The sequence below is a fragment of the Balearica regulorum genome, chromosome 14, assembly GCF_011004875.1.
Source record: "Balearica regulorum gibbericeps isolate bBalReg1 chromosome 14, bBalReg1.pri, whole genome shotgun sequence".
Taxonomy (NCBI): Eukaryota; Metazoa; Chordata; class Aves; order Gruiformes; family Gruidae; genus Balearica; species Balearica regulorum.
In genome coordinates, this window is record NC_046197.1 from 1,637,923 (window position 1) to 1,661,825 (window position 23,903).

The window sequence follows — 23,903 nt, forward strand, 5'->3', positions numbered from 1 at the left end:
TGGTCTTTATTCCCATGGGAAGAGGAGGGCGCAGATGGGGCCTGTCCGTCCCGATGCCGCCGCTGTGCCGAGGCTGCCGGCGGGGCAGTGGTTCGACCCCAGCCTGGCTCTGGAATGCAGTGGGGATGCTCTTGGGACACCTCTGTCCTCGCATCCCCCAGGCCTTTGGACTGAAGGTGACATGGCTGTGGGGGTGGCACTGATGTGCTCTGGCTGGTGTTTTTGGGGAAGGGCAGGGCAGAGCCTGACACACTCCACCACGGAGACCACGGTGGTGTCCATGGCTACAGCCCCTTCCCCAGCCCCGAGGGGATCCAGCTGCCCTTCCCCATCACTGACAGGGATCTGGTCACCCTTCCCCAGTCCTGGGGGAATCTGGTCACCCTTCGCAAGACCCAGTGGGGATCCCATTGCCCTTCCCCATCACTGGCAGGGATCTGCTCTCCCTTCTCCAACCCTGTGGTGCCCGGGCTCCATGCTCTGAATTTGAGGGGACGGGGGGGTGTCAGGCACTGTGCCCCGGGTGCCCTGGCCAAGATGAGTCCCCCAGCCTCTCCCTGCGGAGGAGGGGGTTGACACAGGCCAGGGAAAAACATCCCGTGGCTCGGGGTGTCGTAATCATGCAGGAAAAAATAAGCTGCTGCTGCCCAGATGTGAGGGGGAGCGTGGAGGGGGTGGGGGCAGAGCAGCCCTGGGAGACAGACAGACAGACAGACACAGCCTGAGGGGTGTGGGCTGGGTCTTGTCACCCCATTAGCAGAGCGCAGGAGGTTCCAGACCCGCAGGGCACAGCCCCCCGCCCTGTATTCCCATCCTGTCTCCCCACAGTGCCTCCATCCAGGCTGCAGATCCGTGGCTGCCACCCCCCCCCCAGCACCCCCCAGACTGCCCTCACACACAGAGACCACCCCCAAAACTCCCTTGCAGACTGACAGACACTCCCCAAATCCCCCTGCACCCCACAGAGACATCCTCCCCCAGCCCAATTCTGCTGCACTCCCACAGAGACCCCTGGAAATCCCCATGCATCTCTCATAGGACCCCCCGAAATCCCCCTGCCCCCCCCCCCCAGAGCCAACCCTCCTTCCCTCCCTGTGCACGTGGGGACAGCCCTGCTTGCACACCCATGTGCATACCCATGGCAGTGGGTTCCAACCAGAGCATCTTCCTTTGGAGTGGGTGGTCCCAGAGCACAGGGGAGGGTATGGGGAGCGTCAGGATGGTGACAGGGACCTGGTGCTGTGGGGTCCCTGTCATGCCGTACCCTCTGCCCACAGCCATGGGGCCTCTGTCCCTCCCATGCTGGAGCACCTGGAGTGCATTAGGGGCAGCTCCAGAGGGACGACAATGGGGATCAATCACATCGACCCATTGCTAACGAGGAGCAGGGCTGAGCACTTCCAGGTGTCGCCAGCACCTGCCCTAGCCCAGGGTGACATCGTCCCAGGGCACTGGGCATCGCTGTCCCCTTTGCCGGTGATGCTGCTGGACACCTGGAGCTGGGTGATGGGGGCTGCGGGTGGAGGAAGAGGCAGCAGGTCCCCAGCTGGGTGACAGCCACCACCGGTGGGGACAGAGGGGCTTTGCAGAGCTGTGGGTGTGGGTCTGGCTTCAGGAGCCCACAGCCACCCCGGTGCCCTGGGCCCCACCATGTCCCCAGCTGCCGGTGCCGATGTAAGGACGTGCGCAGTGTGAGGATGCATTTTTAGTTTCATTTTATTTCTCCTCTCTGTCACACTAAAATCACCCGAGGGCACTGCAAAATCTGGGGAGAGAAATGCAGAGACTCAAACCTGGTCAATTAGCACTGATGAAGGGAACCCGGTCAGCCACGCTAATTAATGGGGACACGCAGGAGTGGGTTAGCTGGTCGAGGATTTCCTAAGCTGAAGTGACGAGAAAAGGGAGACCAACAGAAACAGAGCCCTGACAAAACGGACACAAAGAGGGTGAAAAGACTGAGCCCCCGGCAGCTGCTCGGGCAACTTGACCTTGGAAAGGAGGGGACGATCCTGGATGTGGGATCAGCGAGCAGGTGGAGGGTGTCTTTCATCTCCGGTCACGGCGGGGACTGAGGGGCTCTGTGGCTGGAGTGGGACTGCGGGTTACAGCCTGGTGCCGGCTGCTGGAGGGGTGAGAGGCTGTAGCCCCCACCAAACCAGGTGTGCGTGGGGTGCTTGTGTGTATTCACCAGCAAACTTCAAGGTAGCCCAGCCGGTGGGCAGAGGGAGTCTGGGCCGGGGTATCAGGTGTGCGAGAGTCTGTGCTGGGCTGCTCTGAACATCCCTCAACAGCCAGAAGGGGCTCGTATCCTCCTCCACCCTGGTGCCCTCCTGCTTCTGTTTCGCTCTGCTTCTCCTCCTCCTCCAACTCCTTTTTCCCCTCCATTGGGAGCAGCTCAGCAGCTCTTCCTCCCACTTCCCCGCTGTCCCTTGTCACCCTCCCAGGTACATCTATGGCACAGGACCAGGGGAGCCGCAGGCTGCTCTGCAGGCAGCTGAGCTGGAAGCCCTTGGTGGTACAAAGGAACAGGTCACACGGTGCTGGAGACCCCGTTGATCTCCCCAAGAGATTGTCCCCAACTCACTGCCGGCTCCTGGTGGGGCTGGAGCCCACAGATGCCATGGGCAGTGATGGCCCCATGTCACCATCTTGCAGGGCATTTGTTCACAGCAGTCACTTTTTTTGGCCAGTTGACCTTGAAAATCAAACCAAGACAACAGCCACCAAAAAAAAAAAAAAAAAAAAGGGAAAAAAGAATTGAGCAAACCTAGTTTTCCACTGGATTGGTGAGCTGAGCTGACCTGTGGTTGCTTGGCCCTGGAGAGGGCTGGGTGGGGAGCTGGCATCCTGCCTGCTGACGTGGTCCTTGGCATCAGGCTGCGGTCACAGGCTGAGTCCCATCAGGCAACTCCTCCAGCAGTGATCTCACCCAGCAAAGTGGGGGGGCGGGGGGAAGTCACCAGAAAAGCTGAGTTTTCACACAGGTCCACCTTGCTCGCTCCTTTGGGGTCCCCAAAGGCAGTTGGGATGTTGCCCTGGGTCTGACACGGAGACTGGGAGCTGCAGGGTTAAATGGGGCTTTGTGCGTTCCCGTGCCAAAAGCCTGCAGCTGGATTTTGAGCCCGCCCTGAGCAGAAGAAACCCCCGGGGAGCGGACGGCAGTGGGGGGCTTCTCCTTCCATAAACGCGTCAGAGGGGAGGGCAGCTGATACCGTCAAAAAACACTTAAAAATCTTGGTGCTTGAGATAGGAAAGGTGTAAAAGGGACTCACGGGCAGCGGGTGCAAACAGGCCAGGTGAGGAGAGAGGGTGGCCGTAGCAGGGTGGTGCGGTGGGGAATCCCTTCCCGCAGCTCTCCCCACCATAACATCCCCTGGGATTTTATTTACCCCGATGCAGTTAGCTCCTGTCACAGCCTCACATTCCTGGGTGGGAAAGAGAGGTGTTTTGCCATCCTCCGCATCCCTTCCTGCTCTATAAATCCACTTCCCAACACTTTGATTTATTATTATTTTTTAACAGCTTCAGCCCAGCATATGAAGATGGAATAAAATTTGCCTTTTGCTGGCTGAAACCTTGTGACGGCAGGGATGGAGAGGGTGGAGGGAGAGCATGGCCTGCCCTTTGCTGGCCTCTCCGCATCATGGTGGCTGCCGAGAGCTCATCCATCACGCAGAGGAGTAGGGCCAGCCCTCAGATATTCTCCAGGCTGCAGAAGACCAGGCAAAATAGGACGTGGTGGGATTTTGCCCTTTCACAGCCTGCATGACCTCACAGTGCCTCTGCCATGCAGTGGCGTGAGCTGCTTGGAGCCTACTCTGTCTGTCCGTCCTTCCCCGCAGGAGAGAGCCCTTGCCCCAGCCAGGTGCCGGAGGAGCCCCAGGGTCCGAACTGCAGCCAAGACCTGAAGTCACGGAGCAGGGGAGAGGGGAGGGCAGGGAGGGGGAGGCAGGGGCAGGAGAGGGATGCCAGGCAGGAAGAAGGCAAACCGGGCGGAGCGGAGAGATGCTGCGGGCACTGCTGTCAGGCCACGGTGCGGCTGGAGGGGCTGAGCTCCAAGGGGACACTGCTGCCCCCCCTACCCGGAGCCCACACGCTCCGCTGGCACTTGCTGGGGGTGAGACCTGCCAAGGTCACTGGCAGCGCTGCTGGAGGAGGAACCAGCCCCTGTGCTTGGTCGCTGGGTCGAATGGTGCCTCTGCAGTCGGGAACACCCCTCCACGCCCCCAGAGCCCGGTGCTGGCTCCCCCAAACCGGTCCCCGGGGAGTCCCTGGTGGCACACAGCCAGGCAGGGCTAATTCCATCCTGGATGCCCCCAGTCCCCATCACCCCCCAGGGAGTTTGGGCCGAGGCAGCATTTTGGGAAACCCCCAGCCAAAAAAAAAAAAAAAAAAAAAGCAAGAAAAGCCACTCACAGTCAAAATGTTCCTCCGGCAGTGGCTGCCCGTGCCTGTGCCAGGTGTGGGGAGGGCGTTTTGGCACCTCCTCCATGGGAACGGGCAGCGATGCAGAGCCAAACCACCCAGGGCTTTGCCAGGGCGACTGGGAGCAGGAAGGGGCCTGGAGATGGCCGTGATGGGGCATCTCATTCTTGCATCCCAACAAAGAGGAAGTCGAGGAAAAACACCAAGAGGCCCCTGTGGATGAACAAGGAGCTCCTGGGCACAGTCAAACAAAAAAAGGAAGCCTACAGAGGGTGGAAGCAAGAGCAGGTAGCCTGGGAAGAATACAGAGAAACTGTCCGAGCAGCCAGGGAGCAGGTTAGGAAAGCCAAAGCCCGGACCGAAATTAGTCTGGCCAGGGACAACAAGAAAAGCTTCTATAGGTATGTCAGTGATAAAAGGAGGACGAGGGAAAATGTGGGTCCCCTCCGGAACGAAAGGGGTGACCTGGTTAGCCAGGATATGGAGAAGGCTGAGGTATTCAATGACTTCTTTGCCTCAGTCTTCACTGGCAAATGCTTGAGCCACACTGCCCAGGTCGCAGAAGGCAGGGACTGGGAGAATGCAGAACCGCCCACTGTAGGAGAAGATCAGGTTCAGGAATATCTAAGGAACCTGAAGGTGCACAAGTCCATGGGACCTGATGAGATGCATCCGTGGGTCTTGAGGGAAATGGCGGATGAAGTGGCCAGGCCACTCTCCATCATATTTGAGAAGTCCTGGCAGTCTGGTGAAGTTCCCGCTGACTGGAAGAGAGGGAACATAACCCCCATTTTTAAGAAGGGTGAAAAGGAAGACCCAGGGAACTACAGGCCGGCCAGTCTCACCCCCGTGCCAGGGAAGATCATGGAGCAGACCCTCCTGGAGACTATACTCAGGCACATGGAAAATGAGGTGATTGGTGACAGCCAACATGGCTTCACCAGGGGCAAATCATACCTGACAAACTTGGTGGCCTTCTATGATGGGGTTACAGCATCGGTGGATAAGGGAAGGGCAACTGATGTCATCTACCTGGACTTGTGCCAGGCATTTGACACTGTCCCACATTACATCCTTGTCTCTAAATTGGAGAGACATGGATTCGATGGATGGACAACACGGTGGATAAGGAATTGGCTGGACGGTCGCACTCAAAGAGTTGTGGTCAACAGCTCAATGTTCAAGTGGAGAACGGTGACGAGTGGTGTTCCTCAGGGGTCGGTACTGGGAGAGGATCCTGCCCCTCTGCTCTGGTGAGACCCCACCTGCAGTACTGCATCCAGCTCTGGGGGTCCCAGTACAAGAGAGACATTGAGCTGTTGGAATGAGTCCAGAGGAGGCCACGAAGCTGATCAGAGGGCTGGAGCACCTCTCCTATGAGGACAGGCTGAGAGAGTTGGGCTTGTTCAGCCTGGAGAAAAGAACGCTCTGGGGAGATCTAATTGTGGCCTTCCAGTACCTGAAGGGGCCTACAGGAAAGATGGTGAGGGACTGTTCATCAGGGAGTGTAGTGACAGGACAAGGGGTAATGGGTTTAAGCTGAAGGAGGGTCGATTTAGATTAGATGTTAGAAAGAAATTCTTTACTGTTAGAGTGGTGAGGCACTGGAACAGGTTGCCCATAGAGGTTGTGGAGGCCCCATCCCTGGAAGTGTTTAAGAAGAGGTTGGGTGAGGCTTTGGGCAACGTGGTCTAGTGGAGGGTGTCCCTGCCCATGGCAGGAACTAGATGATCTTTAAGGTCCCTTCCAACCCAAACCATTCTATGATTCTATTCTATGATTCTATGCCCCCCTTGCAGGACAGGGACACGGGTGGCATGGTGCCAGGCACATCCCGCTGGCCAGGGTTTGGAAGCTGCTGCCAGTTTTGGGCTGGGGAGCAGAGAGGTGTCCCAGGGACCTCCCCTCCTCGCTCGCAGGGCTCACACCACATAGGATTTGGGGGGTCCTCCCAGGTGAACCCCAAGCTACACAGCCCTGCTGGCACTGGGAAGGGAAAGCAGCCGGTGAGCCATGCCGTGCTGGAGGAAAGGGGCCCCTCGGTGTCACCCCGGCTCCAGAGGGCTTTGGGGAGCAGGGCACAGCCAGGGGGGAACACGGGGGGGCTCAGAACCCCTCCCCAGAGATCCATTGAGAAGGAGGGTCCTTGCAGAGGGAGACGGGACGGGTGCCAGGGAGGGAGAGCAGCCAGACGGGAGGAGAGGAAGAGGAAGAGGCAGACAAAGCTGCTTTGTGTGGGGCAGCATCCGGGGGGGGGTGGGGTGAGAAGGGACCGGTGGGTGCCAGATGGGGTTGTGGGGGTGTGTGTGCTGGGCTGGCTCCCTCCGACCCCATGGCCCCCAAAGTGGGGCACATGAGATAGTCCACTGGGGTGCAGGAAGAAAATATTTTTTGTACTGTTGATAAATTTAAAAAACCCTTTTAAAAATAGTGATTTTTTTCATCTCTACCCCATCCTTTTGTAATTTCTGTTTTACTTTGTGCTTTACAATATATGTGTTAGCCCAGTAGTACATGTAGGTAATTTATAAATCAATAAATATACTGGGGGAGGGATGCAATAAAAAAACATCGGAGCTCTACCCAATGCGTGGGTGCCTCACGTTGTTAGAACCCAGACATCCTGCCCCGCTGCTGCAGCACCCCAGGGTGATGCGGCACTTCCCCCCCTGCTGAAGCTCACGAGGTCTCTGCTGGCCCCCGCAGAGCTTTGGGGTGTCCCCACCCCCTAACAGAGCATCAGCCCCACTGGGCCGCCCCAGCCCAGCTTTCCTCTATCCCCCTGGTCCGTCTGGTCAGGCCCAGTGCCAGGTTTAGGCAATTATTTTATCGCAGCTCTTTTGCAGGACAACGCGGGCGCATTGAGGCACAGGGCACCCCGGGAGACCCTTCTTCCTGCCCCACTACCCCAATTCAGGGCCTCCTGCTCCCCAATTAGCAACTTATCATTGACGAGGTCATCAAAAGGCTGATTAAAAAAAAAAAAAAACCCAAAAAAAAACCAACTGAGATTTGACACAAACTAGGGCAATAATCAGGTCTCTGCCCTCATTTTTAAATTATCCCAGCAGTCCCCTGTGTATCCATGCCCATGGGGACCAGCTCCCGAAAGCCCCGTGGAGCCAGCGCCGGCTGGCTGGCCCTGTCCCACACCTGCCGCAGCAACGGGGACACCCTGAAGAGGAAAGGGGGCTGGGGAAGAGGCAGGGACATTTTGGGACACAGGCCTATCTGGTGGCCATGTCACCCCAAGGCTGTGCCTGTGGGGGGACAGGAAGGGCACAGAGGAGGACCGAGGATGAGGAGGAGATGCTGGTGGTAGCTCGCTGCAGCAGGAGGGGCTGGAGGAGATCCAGGGGATATCGAGGACCCCTTTGGTGATGTCCCACCACCACTTTTCCAAACTCAGGGTGGCAGGGAGGGGAGCGGGGGCTGCTCCGTGCTGCAGGCAGGGGGTAAAGGCAGCGCTGCCCTGGGCAGGAGGGGCTGGGGCTGACCGCAGCGGGATTTGGATGCCCCATGGAGTACCCACCATGAGATGCCAGCAGGACTTCAGCAGCAAACCAGCTGCTGCAATGTGCACTTGGCCCCAGGATGGGGAACACAGCCCGGGCTCAGTTGTCCATGAGTGAAGGATGCAGCATTTCACCCTCAGCTCCAGCCCCACGCACAGAACCAGTCGCAAGGACAGACTCCTCCTGTGCCACCAAGCCAGAGCCACCAGCCACGTGGCAAAGCATTTGTCCCTCTGAAGTGGCCATCTGGGATAAAGCATCTTCCATCCCAGCTGAGCAGCAGGGAGCTGCAGCCTGGCCAGTTTCTGGCTGGCTTGACCTCTAAACTCAGCCGGCGGCCAGGTTGGTGCTGCTTATAGGAGATCAAGGGCAGGGCCCCTCTGTATGGTCACCAGGAGGGACACTGCTGTCACAGAGATGCCACATGGGTATGTACCCCTTCGGGGACAAGAACAGGTCGAGCTGTTAACCAGGGCTCTGCGGAGTGTTTTATCCCTGGGGAACAGCCATCACAGGAAGTATTTGAGGGTGGCTCCTGTCCTCACCAGCCTGGGTGACGTTTGCGCAGGGGGGAGCACCTCCATCCCCCGAAGCCCACTCCACGTCTGGGCTCTCAGGCACCAGACCAAGTCTGCCAAGGTGGATTTTTTTTTTTTTTTTGGGGTAGGGAACAGGACTTGCAGCCTCCTCCTGGGAAGCGGTGGCAGCACCCAGCCCAATGCAGGCAGCCGTGCTGCCGCTTCACCTCCCCAGGAGCCCACCCCAGCCTGGCCAAGCTCCTTGTTCAGTGCCACAAGGCTCCAGGTTCACCTCTGCATCACTGAAGTTACAATATGGAGGCAAAGAATGTCAAGATCAAATATTTGTGTAAAAAATAATGTTTATTTCTCCATTTTTTTGTAGATATAAACTGTCACGATAACACGGTGCTACCAGAGCATCACTTGCCCACAGCTGCAAAGTCATGAAAAAAGGCTCTATATTAAGGGCATCGTTACAAGAAAATAAAAGCTCTCGGGCAAAGCTCCAGGCTGGCCTGTGTGCAGCTCATGTATCCCGATTTCTCTTTCATTTTGCAGCTTTCCGGGGTTGGTGAATGCAGCCACAGGCATTTGGCTGTGCAAAGGCAACCCCTCCCAGTGCACGCAGCCATCAGCCTGGCAGAGCCCACCACCCCCCCCGATGTGAGAGTAACACAGCTCTCAGCCCTGCAAGGAGCCCCGTGATGCCCCAGGCATCGCAAGGGCAGGGGCACTGGTGCCTGAACTGTCCTACCTGCCCTCTTTGACTCTCTCATCCCTTCCTGGGGACGAGGAGCTGGTGGACGCCAGGGGAAGGGATCAAGCCTTGCTTCTACTGGGGTCCTGGCTGACCTAGGTTTGAGTGCAGGGAGTCCCTGGACCACAAACCAGCACCATCCTGCCCGACCAGCTGCCCAAGGCTGAACCGGAGACTCCTCTCCCCTCTTACAATCAGCATTTTTCTCTCTCAAGCATAAATCTCTTGCACGCAGACGCGTTCCTACCTCTTCCCAAGGGCCCATGTGCAGCCGCTCGCTCGCTGTTGTTCTCTCCGGTTCACGCACTGCTGGGTTTGCATGCCAGAACCGAGCACCTGGGACAGGAGCGAGATAATAGACACGAAGTGCATTTGAAGCAGGGAGCAGGCATCGTATCCCGCACAAAGGGCCCTGCTGAGTGCAGACACTGCCGTGAGCAGACCGGTGGCTGTGCCACGTGCTGCGCTGCCAGGCTGACCCGGCACAGGGTCACACGCTCTCCTCGGCTTTCCCAGATTTTTATGAGTACGTCCAACCCGTGATGTGATAACAAGCCTTAGGAAGACTCAAAATGCCATGAAAAATAGAATTGTATTGTTGTTGAACATAAAAGTGCATTAAAACTGCAAAGGCTCGGCGTGACCCCAGGAGGGACCAGTGCTCCCAGTAGCGCTCTGGAGGGCACAGGCTCCTGCAGGAAAGAGCCTGCCCTGTGCTGGGTGACCCCAGCCATGCTGAAAGGCCCCCAGACCCCGCTGCATTGCCTGTGCTGGCTCACCCCTCCCTCGGCAGCTCTCCCAGATCGGAGGGTGCCGACCTGCCTTCTCTCTGAGAGCATTCCCAGCCACCCCATTTCCTTCTCCACTCTCCCGGTACCCCAGCTCCCACCTGGGCTGGGGTGAGCCTGCCCCCTCCTGCAGAGATGCGACAGCAGCCAAGCTGTGTGCTGGTCCCAGATGATGCTGGGCTGTTATGGATCACTCCGTTACTTCAACGTTACAAATAACTTAAATTAGAACAAAAAGCCAATGCCTGGAAGCTGCAAACTAGGGCAGAGCCGTTCCCCCTGTAAACTATTGCACCAGGAGCCAGCACCCTGCAAGACAAGACCTGGGGTCCCTGCTTCAGCACCCCAGCACTGAGCTATGTGTGAGGAGGGCTGTGCCTTTACCCTCTGTCCCTGCCTTTCCGCTCAGTCTGCTCCAGCACAAGAACTGCAGGCGATGTCCTTCCCCTTGGTTGAAGCCTTTGACCCCCCTCAGTTATCTACAGGGACAGACCAAAGATCGGACAGCAGAGCTAGGCTGATACAAAACTGGGACAAACAGCCCCAAAAGCAAGAAGGAAAATAAATTACCTTTCTTAGCCATGCACAGATCCCGGAGTGAAACTTTATTTTACTTACTGAAAGCTCTCGCAGGTCCAGCAGTTTTCTGCCTTTTGTCCAGTGGCAACATCTAGCTCGAGCACCTGATGATCTCCGTGGTCTCAAGGATGCTTCCATCCCTTGTCTTCTTACTGTCTTTATGGGTCTTGCTTGGTTCTGAAAACAAGGTGCTGTTAGAAACAGGGGAGAGAAGCACCTCCAGGCCAGCTCTGGTGCAGACCACCTTCCCCAGGGGGCAGTGGCCAGCTTGGCTGGAGGGGCTACCTGACCTCAGGACACCGGGGAATTGAGATGTTCCCACTGTGGGATGCCAGGGCTGCAAAATGCACCATGTTATGGGCTCAGGCCTCCCTCTGTCTTCACCCCAATACTGGAGAGCGGGCGCAGCTCCCCGACGGGCAACACGGTGACCCAAAGGGGACTCCACTCCTCGGGACACCACCTCACCAGGAGACCCCCCGTGCACCTCACGGGAGAGGACAGCAGCGGTGTAACAGAGGATAACCGCCCGCCAGGCTCTTGTGGGGCTGTGCCCGCAGAGGATTACAGCCCCCCAAGCTCCCCCACTCTCTGTGCTTTGGCCTTATCCATTTAAGCCCGGCATTACAAGTGCTGGCATCCCAGTAACGAGGCCCAGACAGCGCCTACCCTTAAGAAGCCTTTATAGCTTAAATCCTGAGCTCATCCAGCTCATGACGCCAGGCTCAAGCCAGCAGCTCTGAATTAGAGCAGCCACTGAGCGCGGACCAGCACCGGGGCACTGGGTGGAAGAGGACACGGGGCAAGCATGGCCAGCTGAGCACTGGCACCGGCACGGCCGCGGGCAGGGCGCGTTGGAGCAGGCACCGGTACAGCCACGCGGCGCTGCCTGCACAAGCCCGTGCCTTCAGTGGCTCGGAAGATGTATTTTTATGATTGGGAGGGGACGGCAGAAGGGAGGGGACCCGCTCAGGAATATAAAGCAGCAGCTGAAGTACTGCCCAGACGCTGCAGGCATGAGAAATTAACTCCTTCAGGACTGAAAACATTTCCTGCCACCACTCTATCTCCTGAAACCACGCAGAGGAGACTAGCTGTGCAGGATTAAAAGTCTTTTGGAGACTCTGCTAAAATACTATGACAAATCCAGCACCCCTCTCCATGCTCTGCAACATCCCTGGAACTACCCCTCATCTCTCCCTGCCCTGCTCCCCAGCTGCAGCCCCACGCAGTGTCCCTTTCACCAGTGGTGCGGCAGGCTGGAGACATCACTTATGGGTCTGTGCCTCACCCCCAAAACCAGAAAAGCAAGAGAAAAGTGGGCTGTGCATGGGAGATGGCTACAAGCATTTCTGCCCAGTGCACAGCAGGTCTGACGCACGCGGATCACGTGCAGAGCCTGGCTGGGAAGGGACCAACAGCCTCCAAATCTGGACATCGACCATCTCCCTTCCCCTCCCAGGTCTGATAGCAAGACGTCTCCTGTGCAGGGTGAGCATTTTTCAGTGCAGGACCCTGGTGCGAGGACCGTGTGTGGGTGCTGAGGATGGGTCACCCCCTCTGGGTAGTCGCAGTTTGCTGCTGCTGGGTCGCACGAGAGCTGCCCAGGAGCTGCTCTCCCGTCTCGCTCCAGCAGCGAGCAGGGATGAAGCATTTGGTTTGCGCAGACAACACAGGGAGCATTCAGAGCTGCCAGGCTTTGTGCACTGATCCCCTCGGGGCTACAGCAGAAGCGGGGGGGGGAGGATGAGGGGTGGCCCCCCCCCAGCTGCCAGCTGGACCGTAGCGTAGCTAAAGAGAGCTGAAAGAAAGCAGGAGCCCGTGCTCAATGCACTTCTTGTCCTCCTCCTTCCTCTGCAAACCCTCCTCTGATCCAGCAGCCCCCTCTCCCCGCAGCCCCTCGCCCTGCACGCAGGCTCTCCCACGTCCCCTGACTCCTCTCCCAAGCCCCGAGCTGCAGCAGCAGCTTCTCACCCCTGCGGGCAGAGCCGTCGTCCCCCCGCAGCCCAGTCCCCCCTGGGGCCAAACCCCTTCCCAATACAGAGCAAACCCAGCAGCCTGCTCCCTCCCTCCACCTCCGCTCCTTGCAGGTCCCAAATATTCCCTCACGCCCCCACTGACACTCTCTCATCTTTCTCAACCAGTGCATTTTCTCACATCCTCCCACCTTTTTCTTCCATAAATGCATTCGGTTGCTTTTTTTAATCCATGGAAACCATAAGCATCCGCAATATCCTGTACGGAGGAGGGCTGTGAAACTAGAGCTTGGCATTTAAGCCTGCCCCTCCCAGCTTCATTCAAGCTCTTTGTGGAGGAGACACAAGCATCTCCAGTTTATACTTTCATATGCCTCCTTCATGTCCTTTTTCTGAATTAAGCAGCCCCAGGTCTACCCAGTCATCCTTGTCCCCTCCCTTACGATGTCCCTCCTCAGGCAGGGGAAGCAGAACTGCAGGCAGCACATGACATTTAAAACAAAAAAACCCACCCTACTGCTGTGGTTGGTTTTCCTTCCTCTTCTTCCTTCCCCAGGGATTTCTCGATCTCAGAGGAGGCTTTCGGGTTTTAACAGAGTACTGGGCCATGGACACCCCATACACCCCGTGTTTTGCTCCAAGTGGCAACTGTCAGGTCAGAGCATCCCCCTGCTCGCCAAGTTAAAAGAGAAAGGCAGGCAGGGCAAGACTTCGAGATGCTATAAGCCACTGAGCATCCAGGTGAGGTCCTTCCGCAGCCCCTCACTGTTAGCCTTTTTTTCTACTGAAATATTGTCAGAAATCTTCCTACTATTCATAGTCTTCCCCACATACTTGTTTCCTGCCTTTTAGCCTGTTAAATAGCGGGTTAACAGGCAGGTGGGGACCTCCCCTCTCAGCCCATGGGAGCTTAGCTTCTTTAGGAGACCCCAAGAATCCTTTGGAAATCCAGGTGGGCTTTATCAACGTGCTCCCCAAGCCACCTTCATCAGCAGTACGACACTGGAGCTACTGAACATTAATAGTGTTTTGAGCAATGAGTATTTATGAGGATTAAGGGACCACTGGGCTGGAAACGTGTGCCCAAAATCACATTTTTTTTGGTCATCCCCAGCAGATCTGACCTGAGATTGCAGTGGCTCTGCAAAGACCTGGCAAAACATTTCAGAAAGACTCAGAAATCACCTCCTCCTCCCCCGGGACACACAGATTTTTGCTGTGGCATGATTGCACCCACCGGCAAAGGCTGCAGCCCCTGCTCGGTTTGGGGTCAGCACCACCTGGGTTAAACACGAGCATCTTCCTCCCTCCCACAAACCAGGCAACAGCCTGAGCAATGGGACGAGGTGTCTGCTCTGTGCACCACAGCTTCATCCCGTTTGAGGAAGAAGAGTCCCCTCACATCCAGCTAAACCCTCTGGATGCCTGGGCCAGCAGCGATGGATTTGCCATTGATTTTCTGCCTTTGCTTTGCTGTCTGACAGGGAGCAGATGGCATACGCGTGACGTCAAGGCGACAGAAAAGGACACCAGTTGAGTCACTTCAACCACAACACAATTCTGAATCATCTGGCTGAAGCTCTAAGGGTAGGACAAGCGCCGAGCCAGGCCGAAGGACACTGAGGCATTGTGTGCGTGCCCTGCCGTGGTCCGCATGCCCTTCTCGATGAGCTGGTGCAGCGCTCCCCTTTCACTGACCTCGCTCCCCCACAACGGGTCCTTTAAGCTATTAAGCAGAAGCCCGGTGGCTTTTCCCATTCCTTTATGGTCTAGGGATAGAGCTGCTGGTGGCTAAACAGACACAGCTGCCCGGGCAGGACAGGAGCTGGAGATCAGAGCTGACAAGACTCACATCAGGCTCCCGTCTTCCTCGGCAGCCATGACAGGGGATGGGGAAATGTCCTGACAGCTGGTGATGGAGAAGGACAATTCGCCCCACTGGGAGAGCGCCTGGGTACCGCAAAGCATGAGAAAGGACGTTCATGGGGAGGAGGACTCATGGAGGGGAGCACCGGCTCCAGCAGGATCCTCTGCAAATGCAGGCTCCCGCAGCACACCGAAACTGGTACAGCCTTGGGACCTGTGCTGGTTAATCCCAGCCGGCAGCTCAGCCCCACACAGCCGCTCGCTCAGTCCCCCAGTGGGACGGGGGGCAGAATCAGAAGGGTAAGGGTTGAGATAAAGGCAGTTTAATAGGTAAAGCAGCAGCTGAGCACGCAAGTGAAGGGAAATAAGAAATTAATTCACCACTTCCCATTGGCAGGGCAGATGTTCAGCCATTTAGCAGCTGGTGGCATTTAGCTGCCCACCAGGGTTAAACCACGGCAGGACCACACGGACACCGCGCTGTACTGAAATCACCTTCTGAAAAGAGCAAAAGAGGGGAAAAACCCAGAGAGCAGGGGAAGGAAATCCCTTGGTGAGCGGGGCGTTCAGGGGACCCTCCCAGCTCCTACCCCCGTAAAGGCAGCAGCCCTCCTGGCCCTTGCACCCACAGGCGGTGAGTCAGGGCCCCGTGGTTTTGCGGGTGTGGAAAGGGAAGTCCTCCCCCTCCAAGGGAAGCTGGGGCCAAAGCGGCTGCGAAGGCAGCGAGTGTTCCCCTGGGGTTTTGATTACAGCAGGAGAGCTTCCTGTGCGCCGAGCACACAGCACTGCTCAGGGAAAGGGCCAGAGGGGTGAAACCAAGTCGGGGAGGTGTCAGTGGGACACAGGGCACACTGTCACCAACAGCCGAGGCGGTGCACGGCAGCAGACGCGGTGCCATGGTCACATGTACCTGCAGGTTTTTGCACTGCTGCCGCTCACAGCCACGGTCCCGTCACCGGTGGAGCGACCACAGGCGCCCTGCATGTCCAACAGCACCAAGACACGTGTGCCATGCAGACACCGTGACCAGGGTCTGACGGGGCAGCAAAGTGAAGGTAACCACGCATCAGCCTTAGACCCCGCTGAGGCCACAACGCAGAACACCCTGTTCCTTCCAATTCCTGCCCCTTTCTGCACGTAGAAGATGAGCAAACACCCCACTGCTGCTGCTGGCTGCTGAAAACGAGCTGGAGGTTTCTCTCCATGCTTCTCCTGACCCTCCTCCTCCTATACACGAGACAGAAAATTGTAGCTTTGTCTCTTCTACAGCCCTATTCTGGTTTTTTTTTTTCCAAATGCTTGGCTGAGAGATCTTTCTCCCCCACTCTTCTGGTCTGTCACCGGCTTGTGGCCACTTCTGTGGCACTGCTCTAGCACCACGTGTCCTCACTCCCACCTTGGGTCCTGTTTTTCTCTCCTTTCTTTTCCACTTTGAGCACATCCCATCCCCTCTACCCAGAATCTCCCACACAGGGAGCACTTTCAGCAGCACATAAGCTGCTCTAACATCTCCTTCAGATTCTTCTCCTCAAACCCTGTCATTTCTGAACCTGCTTCCAAGCTGTCTCCTTTTCCAAACCCTCTCGATCTCTCTTCCTTCTGCCCCTAGCACGGCACGAGCCCCTTCTCTCTATCTTTTCCTCTAGCTTCTGGCACCTGGGGGTACATCCATATATCTCACTACACCTCGACTCTTTCCATCGCTGTAAGTCTTTCTGGCAGAAATGTAACAGTCCTGTGACCACACTCACACGCGTAAAAGGTACGATTCTGATCCTCAGCCTGGAAGAAGACTTTTTAGTAGGGCCTGTAGCAATAGGACACGGGGTCATGGTTTTAAGCTAAAAGAGGGCAGATTCAGACTAGATATAAGGAAGAAATTTGTTACAATGAGGGTGGTGCAACACTGGAAGAGGTTGCGGATGTCCCACCCCTGGTAACATTCGAGGTCAGGCTGGATGGAGCTCTGAGCAACCTGATCTAGTTGAAGATGTCCTTGCTCATTGCAGGGCGGTTGGACTAGATGGCCTTTAAAGGTCCCTTCCAACCCCCCAAAAAAATCCATGATTCTAAGAAAAAGTCTGGCATCCCGGTCCACATCGCTGGGTGGGAGAACAGCCCATGGCAGGCAGGAGTGCACAGTGGAAGGTGCTGTGTAAGCCAGCATGAAAGGAAGGGAGGAGAAGCTATTTAATCCATATTTTGGATATGGATTAAAAGGACGCAACACGTCAGCAACTGCAGCAATTCCAGCTGAGTATGTGAACCATGCCATGCCTTCCTTGACAGCTGGGAGGAAGGAACAAACCAAGCAGTAACAGCGGGCACCGTTTTTTTCCTTCCCCGTGGGAAGAAGCGCAGAGGCGGCACAGTTCGGCGAGCAGCACCTACCCTGCCATGCTCCCTGCTCCGGCGGGACAGGCCGCCGGACTGCAAAGCTCCCTGTAAAACATCCATCACTCCGGCCCCGTTTGCCACCTGCAAAGAAACCACAGGACCCCGCGACACCCACATGGCAGGGACAGGGACCAGAGCCCAGCACCTGGACTCCTTCACGGAGGCTTTGTGAGCAACCACCCCACCCTGCTCCACTACAGAAAATAGCATCTTTCGCCTCTTGTATCAGGGAAAGTGACAATAAATATTCCACATCCTGTTCCTCCATGTCTCTCAGGAACGGGGTAAAATCCAGTGGTTTTCTCTTCCCTCTGTATATGCTTCGAGGGAATGTTTTCATCCCCCACGAGTATGACGGGGTGGGGGTGGGAAGGCATCCACTTCCCCTCCCTGGATAAGAGGGGGTGGATTAGGACCTAGACTGCCTGGCAACACCTTCCTCCTGTGGGGATGGCTCCACCAGGATTTTTAGGCATGTTGTCTAAAGCCTTTCACTTCCTCCAAGATCCCAGCTGTTGGGTTATTTGCTGCCGACCGAGGCCTCTCTGGCTCCTCTGCTGATCTCCCCCAGGATCTTCTCCCTCTCCCTCTCCGCTTGGCTCAGTGGTCTCCTTGCTCCTCTCCAATGAGCATCCCGGGTTGCTAATGCCACCCTGCCCTCTAATCTCCCTTTCACTCTCCTGATGGTGCTCAGGCCACTAAGGAGATTAGCCTGGCCTCAGCTGCTCTCCCTCCCCAGCAACAGGGATGTCACCCCTCGGGCAGCCATGTGCAGGGGTGACACATGTACTGCCACCACCCCAGGGGCAATGTAGCTCCGGTGCCCTCTCCTGTCCAGCCACGGACCCAGAGGAGGTGCTCGAGCCGCGGCGTAGGGCGAGATGTGCTGGGACCAGGCGTTGGTAGGACATTGCACCCCCACGCTCAAGCTGGGAACCCAGGAGACCTGCACCCATCCTCACTTGCTGTCCCTTCTTTGTGTAGGAAGCTTGAAAACGAGAGGGTCAGGACACTCGGGCAGAGGATGGACACCCCATCCCCCAGAGCACAGGAACAGATTTTAACAGGCCACTAAACCCCCCGTCCTAAACAAAGCGGCACATTCCCGCAACCTCTCAGGCGGAGGTTGTGAGCTCCAGGCACAAATCACTCCTTAAAAAAAAAAAAAAAAAAAGAGGAGCCGGGGGCTGCTCCTTACCCTGCGCATCCGCCCCGGCGCCGAAGCGGTTAAGACCGAAGGCACGGGCTCTCTGCAGATCTCCGTTTCCGTGACAACAGCTCCCGATGAAACCCAGAGCTATAAAATCCCATTAAACATCTGCGAGAGCCTGCCTGCGCTGCCTGCGCTGCCTGCGCTGGGTGCCACCTACCGGCAACCCCCCTCTTTGCCAGGCTGACCCACATTAACCCCCCCCCCCCCCCCTCCCCCCGGAGCACCCAGCACCCCAGAAATATGGTTGAGGGGAGCAAGGATAGCACCAGTATGGCTGGGAGAAGCCTAGGGTATGAAATCCGGCTACCAGATCTGGCTTTTGGGCTAGTGAAGGGAGCCTGCGAGGATTGTGAGCCTCGGAGGGGCTCCTAGGAGGGACACAACGCCCATTCACTGTGACTTTGGCTGGCAGAGATGAGACCCCCCCCACGGGTGAATTTGGACCGGTTTGCTCCTTTCGGAGCAAACCGGTCCAAATTCACCCGTGGGGGGTCTCTCGAAGTTTCGAAGGGGTTGTCGAAATTTTGAGGGCAGGTTTGAGCAACAGCAGGTACCACTTACAGCTTTCTAATTTCTTATGCTTACCCATCCGCTTGTGCTGAGCCCAAAGCGGAGGGTCCGGGCTGCCACGAAAGGTCTCTGAGGATGAGGAAGGATGCTGTGACACTGAGCGTTGGGGTCCCTCCCTCACCTCTGCTTCATTTACTCCCCTCCAGCTTTAGCGTTCTCAAGGACTTCTAAACATCCTTTATACTTCATCTCATTCGAGAAGCTGGGGGGTTTCCCTCTCTGTGCTTCCACCACTGCCTGCAAAGGCAGGAGGAGAAGGCAAGTAGGAAGTTAGGGAGGTGCTACGCATTTAAGGTGATGCTCCCGATGAGATCTTAAGGAGTTACTACTCCTCATGGGGAAAGTGGTCCAGAACGGGCACCATCTCTTGAGGGGAAGCTCAGGCAACAGCCACAGGGACAACCCATTCCCATGCGCCTGTTGCTGGGGCTCAGTGACCTTAAATGAGAGAACTTGGACACAAAATGTCCAGGCTTATGATACTACAGCTTATTATACAATATATAATAATATATAAGCCATCTATATATAGAAATACATAACATATGTAAGCTTTATTATACAATAAGGCTCCTCCATCTGAAGCTGACTGCAGGAGTGCTCAGCCACAGATATTTATTTGTTGGATCTTCCCCCGAGCTGTACCCTAAGTCGCTCCCCCACGCTCCTGGATTCAGAGGCGCAGAAGCTGCGGCTTTTACTTCCATTTGCAAACGCCGCTGCGTCACTTTGATCCTGGGAAAAAGCCTCTCCTCTGCTTGGGACATGATGGGGCAGGAATAAAATAGGGTGTTCTTCATCTCCCCATCACCTAACTCCATTGCTGGGTACGGGAGGGAAAACAGTCACAGGGACTCGCGGCAGCAGGAGCTCTGGAAACTTTGGCATCCACAGGAGCCAGGGGAATCCAAAGGGGCCTGGGATGAAAGCTGACACAGAAAGAAAATATTCTTTTTGAGCTGCAATTGCTGGCACAGCTGCTGGCCAGACCCCCTTCCAAAAACTGAAACATGCCAGCAAGGGGATGGAAATCATTAACTTGTTCGTTTGCACGATTTAACTGTTTCCGTCTCCCCCTGCCCCTTGAATCACCTTGGGTTTCTTCAGATTTCCAGCACCCCGGTGCTGCAGCGCCTGGGGCTCCCCCAGAGCAGCAGGCAGGGCTTGAGAGAACCGCTAACGGAGAAGACAGGGCTCCCTCTCCCCTCCTCAAATGCTTTTAAAGGCAGCAACCACAGGCACATGGCTTTTCTGCAGGAGTCGATGTCCAGGAAAGAAGCCAAACAGCACCCAGGAGAAACCCAGAGCAGTTGGATGCTCCTTTCAAAGCGCAGAGGCTCAGAGAGCCCGCGGCCTCAGAACGGAATGGGGGAAAAAAAAAAAAATAGCCTGAGTCTTGCAAATAAAGCAGTTGGCTGAGAACTACAGGGTGATCCAGAAATGATGCTGAGGCAGGGTGGGGACCTGTGTCATGGCCCTGCAGGACACTGAGCATGCGTTTAGTGGGCTGGCTAGTTTTGCTGCTGCAAGCCAAGCCCTTGGGGGTGCTGGGCTCAGCTGCAGCGACAGTGCGGGTCTGCAGCCTTATCGGTGCGTGCTCTGGATCAGGACCACCTTGTTAGAGGCAGCGAAGCAGCGGGAGGGCTGGAGGGAGGGAGGGAGGAATGCGAGAGCTTGCAAAGCATCTCACTGCGGGAGTTCAAGCTGCCAGGAGAAGGGGATGCGTTTCAGGAAACCCAAAGAGGCAGGAAATCAAGGGAGAAGGACAGTAATTGAGTCCATATGTTGGAAGCGAAGAATGCATCTGGTAGCAGGGAGCAGAGTAAGGGAGAAAGCCCATGCTGTGGGGATGCACAGGGCGCTCGCAGTCATGTTAACCTCCTGGACCAAGCAGAAGGTTGAATTCAGATTAACCACAACCGCCAAGATGGGTCACTGGTCACTTGTGTGGGCTTTCAGGTCTGTGCCTGGAGTAGCCACAGGAGGCTTCCAACCTTAAACTCATTAACATCCTAATCAAACAGGTAACGTTGCAAAAAGGTGAAGGAAATAGCTGATTTATTACAAAGTGACAGGGTTAGATCTACAAGTACGGAGCTAGGAAGGAAAGCGGACAACAGTAACATCAGAAGATGGGTTTGTCGTTCATCGGCAGTGCCAGGAAGGGTGTTGGGTCCACTCTGCTCGCAGAAAGCAGCACAGCTTTGGAGCAAGAGTACTTGCTATTGTAGGACTCACTCACTCTCTCAGAGGTAAGGGCACAGACGGGGTGATGCATGAGGAACCCCAGTCTGCACAAGGCTGTCCCACTGGCTCAGGTACTCTCAGGCTCAGGCTACAGCGCTGGGAAAGCTCTAAGACTGTTTCTGTCCTCTCCCCCCTTTTAAAACACATTTGCAAAGAAATCTGGAATGTATGTGGTTGGAATAGAGGAGCCTCATGCCAGGTGTCCACGTTAACGAAGCACAGCATAACGGTTCGGGAAGCGGGGAGAAGAGCTCTGATGCCAATACCCACCGGGTCTCCCCAAAACACAAGGGAGGAGATGGAGTGCAGGGCTACAGCACCGAATGGCTGTACGGGCTTTTGGTGTGTTATGCAAATTGCTGCATTTTATATGGGCAAAAAGCCTCTCAAGAAGGCCCTCAGGTTTGGCAAGGTTCTCTGTACCTTAGCAGGCTTTGTGCATCACTGAAGATGGGTTTACTGTGACTTGTCCCACGCCTCAGTTTAAAGCTCTGCAGGCAAACCTGCAAATTGCTGCTCTCAGGAAAGAGGAGAGTAATGCCACTTGTGCTGTCCCAAATCTCCATCCCTGGGAATTCAGCTCCAGAGCATTTCTCTCTTCACCTGTAGCTCTCCGTACACATTATTAGTAGGGCTTTACCTCCAGTCCAAAACTTCTGCTGTCCCAAACACCCAATTGCATCTCATACCTGCGCTAGTATCCACCAGCCGTTCTCTCTGCTGCTGTCACTCCTGGCATTCCTTCTCTGCCTTCTCCTTCGCCAGCTTTGCACGGCGTATCATCTGTTTCATGCTGCTTCCGAGTCTCCTTGACAGCTTGTTGCAGAACAGGAGAAACAGCTGCTTGGGGGCTGCAGGATGGGTGGGTGGGGGGAAAAAATGCACAAAAGCAATTAAGATCCCTCTTTGGAAGAGGGGACTGAGCAGCATGACAGATCTGGGCTGGAGCACCTCTGCTGTGGAGACAGGCTGAGAGAGTTGGGGTTGTTCAGCCTGGAGAAGAGAAGGCTGCGGGGAGACCTTAGAGCCCCTTCCAGTCCCTGAAGGGGCTCCAGGAAAGCTGGAGAGGGGCTGGTGACAAGGGCAGGGAGTGACAGGCCAAGGGGAATGGCCTGAAGCTGCAGGAGGGGAGACGGAGATGGGATGGGAGGCAGAAATTCTTCCCTGTGAGGGTGCTGAGGCCCTGGCACAGGTTGCCCAGAGAAGCTGTGGCTGCCCCTGGCTCCCTGGCAGTGTTCAAGGCCAGGTTGGATGGGGCTTTGGGCAACCTGGGCTAGTGGAGGGTGTCCCTGCCCATGGCAGGGGGTTGGAACTACATGGGCTGTGAGGTCCCTCCAACCCAAACCAGTCTGGGATTTGAAGATCTGGGCAATGAGGGAAACAAGAATTAAGAGGAGTAAAACGGCATCTTGCTCACCAGAAACCTATTTCTAAAGTTATTCAGTTCTACAAAGATGCTATCAACAGTCATTTTCTGTGAGTCAAGAAAAAAGTACCAGCCCAGTACCATCTACAGGTCCTCTGTGTTTGAGAACATCATTTGCAACTTCTCATACTGTGTCTTGGTGTCCTTAACAAGGTTGTGAAACCCAGAAGTCAAGGACCATAAACCAAACATAAGGTGGAAAACATGAGAGTGAGCAACAGACCACAGAGAAACACAACATTTGACCTCAGCTGTGATTCCTCTCCACTCCAAGAATTCAGCTGTAGCACAGATGCCACCATCACTGGACCACGATGCTGAGATGAACCCAGCCTAACCTGCTCAGTGCTTGGGTGATGCTTACACCTCCTACATCACAGGAACATGCAGCTGGCAAATAAGCAGCATCTTGGTTATGCTCCACCTCACGGGCTGGATGGCAGCCCCATGGCACACATCTGCAAGCACCTCCTGCAAAAGATTTCCTGGTACCGCCCCAACTGCTCGAAGTCCATCATGGCAACACCCAACAACTCGGAGCATCCCCTGGCACACTGACAGCACTCCCAGCAAACCACCAACCTCGAATCAGTCCAGAAGCTCCAGAAACGCAATCAGGTAACAACGCTTCTAGACAACAACTGAACAGAGCAGCAATCCCTCTGCCCAAAGCTGTCAAGGCTGCTCGGAATGACGGCGATCCCCTGCTGATGGCACGCAGCATCCCTGGAGCACTGCAAGATTCCCCCCTGCAGCCGCAGCGGAACACTCCGTGTCCACACCACGACAGAAATGACTTTTCCTACATGACGGACCCTTCTGCTCTCTCTTTCCAAACTTTGCCGAGAGCCGTGAATCCCTTCTGCCATAGCTCACATCCACTTTGAAACATTTTTCTTCCTATAAGCAAAAGGATATTGTCATTTTTTTCCCCACAAATTTGTCATTTTCATCTGTGTCAGCTGGAAAGTTCAGAATATTACACTGCACATTCAAAATCTGTCTTTTTGTCATGTTTAAGCTTTTCTTCATGTTCTCAGCAGACACTGGGGAAAAAAAAAAGACATAAAAATAGAGAAGGACATTCCTAAAATATTTGCTTCAAGTAGGAGCATAGTTTCTACCCTGCAACTGTCATCAGGACACCAGACATTCCCCCCCCCCCCCCCCCGAAAACGCCTTTGACCTCAGTGCCAGGAGCGTGGCTCACTCCCCTGTTTAGATCCAGGCAAACCACCCCCCCCCCACTGATAATTAACTGCTTCAAGCAGCACCTCGGTGCTCCTGGAGCAGCAGATCTCCCAGGAAATACGGTCCTTTCTGCTCCTGGATGGTGTGCGTGCTCCGACCAAGGGCAAAGCTCGCTCACACATACACCCACAGGTGTTTCACAGCCAGATGAGAGTTCTGCAGTGTAAATACAAACCAAGCCCCCTCTTTATTTTTCTTTTTTTTTTTTTTCTCCAGTATTTTGGTATGGGGGACCCACACAACAGGGAAGGTCTGCACGCTCTAACAATCTCCATCTTTCACCCCCTGAGGGACGGATACATCTGCAGTCCGCATCCTGCTGCTGCCTCTTGCTTTCCTTCCTCCCCGGCTACTGACTCAGCACCACCA